This window comes from Dipodomys spectabilis, unplaced genomic scaffold (genome assembly GCF_019054845.1).
Source record: "Dipodomys spectabilis isolate Male_0828 unplaced genomic scaffold, ASM1905484v1 ptg000430l, whole genome shotgun sequence".
Taxonomy (NCBI): Eukaryota; Metazoa; Chordata; class Mammalia; order Rodentia; family Heteromyidae; genus Dipodomys; species Dipodomys spectabilis.
The window spans coordinates 434,508-437,512 of record NW_024871107.1 but is presented as its reverse complement, the minus strand read 5'-3'; positions in this window follow the sequence as shown (position 1 = coordinate 437,512).

Sequence of the window (3,005 nt, the reverse complement as noted above, 5' to 3'; positions counted from 1 at the left end):
AGATATTACAAATCATTATGACGTCAAAAGCCCATTGTGACCTCATCACTACTGTGTATCATAAAGCTATCATGACCCCTATGTACCTTTGAAAACACACATGGCATATGTGACATCATAGTCCCTTTGTGTACCCATATCCTCATTGTGAATTCATGACAATTGAATTCATATATGCCATTGTAACATCACAAACCTTTGTGACCCCATCACCAGTGGGACAACACATATTCATTATTACACAATTACCTCCTTGCAACATCACCAATTTACAATGACCTCATAGCATTATGACATTTATTGTCATTGTGATGTCATAGTCACATTGTAAATGCCTATTCTCATTCTATTTCAAATGTGGCATGTGGGTTAATGTCAGAAATGTATTTTGATCTTATAAATATATGGCATCACAATCACTTTGTGACATCACAGTGCCATGGTGATATCACTAACACACTCATATCACAAACCTGCCCTGTCCTCATAAGTCTTGTGATGTGCAGCAATTGTGATGTCTTAGGCCCTTTATGAGCTTGTAATCTGTTTTCAACCTTATAATATTGCAGTTATGATATATGATATCAGAAATCCACTGTGACATCATGACCATTGTGACATCACACTGACAGACATCATAAACATTGTGTCACACTGTGAGATCACAATCCTCCTCTGACTTCATAACGTTTGTTATGACTTTGGAGATACCACAGTCTGTTTTGAACTCATATTCTCTGTGATTTCATGACAAATGAGATCCATTATGCCATTTGGATATCACTAATCAATTGTGACAACATAGACCCCTTACCATATGGCATCACCAATTAATTGTGACATCAAAACCTTTTGTAATGTCACAATGTGACACGATGATCATGACATCTGTCAGTGTGATGTCACAATGGTCATGATGTCACAGTTGATTTCTGTTATCTCAAATCATACATGAAATATGAGGTTGATAACAATTTATGAGGGCAAAAAGGTCTAAGATATCACAATGTCAGCATGTCACAAAAGTTATGAGGACAGGAGAGCTCTGTGATGTCACATTGTGTTAGTGATATCACAATGGTACTGTGATGTCACAAAGTGATTATGATGTCAAAATGGTTTGTAGGCACAAAATTGGGTTTCTGATATCAAGTCTCATGCCACATTTGAAATACAATGAAATCACAGAATAGGCATTCACAATGTATCTATGATGTCACAATGAGAATTGTTGTCATAATGAGATTCTGTCATTGAGTTTGGTGATGTCACAATGAGCTGATGCTCTCATAATGAAAATGTGATGTCACACTGTTGAGGCTGTCACAAACAATTTTTGATGTTATAATGGCATTTCTGATTTCAATTGTCATTACTTAACAACAACGATATGGATACACAAAGGGACTGTGATGTTGAAAAGGGCATGTGATTTTCAAAGGAGCTAAGAGGTCATAATAGATTTGAGATGTAACAATGGAATCATCATGTAACAATGACAATGTTGTCAAAATGGCTTTGTGATGTCGTGGCGGTGATGATGTCAAAATGTGTTTGTGATGTCACAACGAGTTTGTAATACCACAATCAAATTTCCAATTTCAATTGCTACTAGTTCACAAGGAGGATACTGTAATAATTAGCAGTGCCCGATAATCTATAGGGTCTGATAATCAGCATGGGCCCATCTCCTGGCCAGCTGGGGAGGACAAAGAATGCCACCAAAGAAGGTGAGGCATCCTGTGGGAGGGACTGGTGCATTAATCACCATGTGTTGAGCTATTAAGAAGTTATTGGGTTGTGGGCAGTTTGGGATGTGATAGTCAAAAACAGGCAGTTGGAGTGGAGAAGGGGTACAGACTTTATATAGGCTGCTTGTTCAGAGCAATAGGTGAGGAATAAATTGGAAGTTACAATCCATTTATAAGCCTCAGAGTTCAAGCACAAGAAAGAATGAATATGACCTTAAAGGAAACTTTAACTAAATTAAATACAGAAACTGGCAATGGCTAGGTAAGCCTCCTCCACTTCACTCTCCTTTGAGCAAGATGTAGCCCTTAAGTTAATGGATTCAATCCCTTGAAATACTTTAGTGTACAACACCCCCTTGGATTCCTAAAATTAGGAAGGCTATATTAACAGAAATGTCTAACTACAATCTGCAGGTTTTACAACATATTCTATTATGTACCTATCCTTTGGTAACCAAGGCCCAACGGCCGGATAAGAAAAAGTCCAACTGAAGGGGAGGGACCAAGAAAGTGATGGAACAGCAGGGAAACACCACAGCTCTCTCCAACCAAATACTGAGTTTGGATTTCAATGCTCTGTTTCTCCAAGTGACCCACAATAAAAGGCAATTACTAAGAGAGATAAAGGAAGTGCAAAAAGAAAAGGGAAAAACCTACAGAGACAGTAAAGTGGGAAGACCCTTCCCCCACCCTTTGTTGGTGATGGTGCTCCACGTTGCGCAGCTTAAGTGACCGGGTTTTGTGCCAAGCTGCTTAAGTGCCCCGGGTCTGGACCCTCTGAGGACCACACACCCACAAGCATCCCAAGTCTCCCAGGAGACTCCCAAGAGCTGGGCCAACCCAGAATATACAAACAGAAATCTCAGAAGGCAGAGCTGGAACAAAGACTCCCCTCACCCTCTCTGGTACAGCGCCTCTGCCTGCCTGGTACAAGTAGCCCAGCCCAGTCAGGAGCAGTAGCAGCTGTCAACAGTGGCAAACGACCCTAGTCTCTCAGGGTGGCACCTCTGTCCTGCTGGTGTAAATAGCCTAGCCTAACCTGGAACAGCAGCAGCAGCTGTCAGTGCTGGCAAACCACCCAGAATTGGGGCACAATGACTCTTGGCACTTGCCCAGACCAGCCTGGGACGGCAGCGGCTGAGGTGGGGACAGCTACAGTGAACAAGTCCAGACCCGTGGTGGTTTGTGACTCTCCATACTGGCCTGCATAAGTGGCCCAGCCTAACCTGAGACAGCAGCAGTGGTTAACACCTG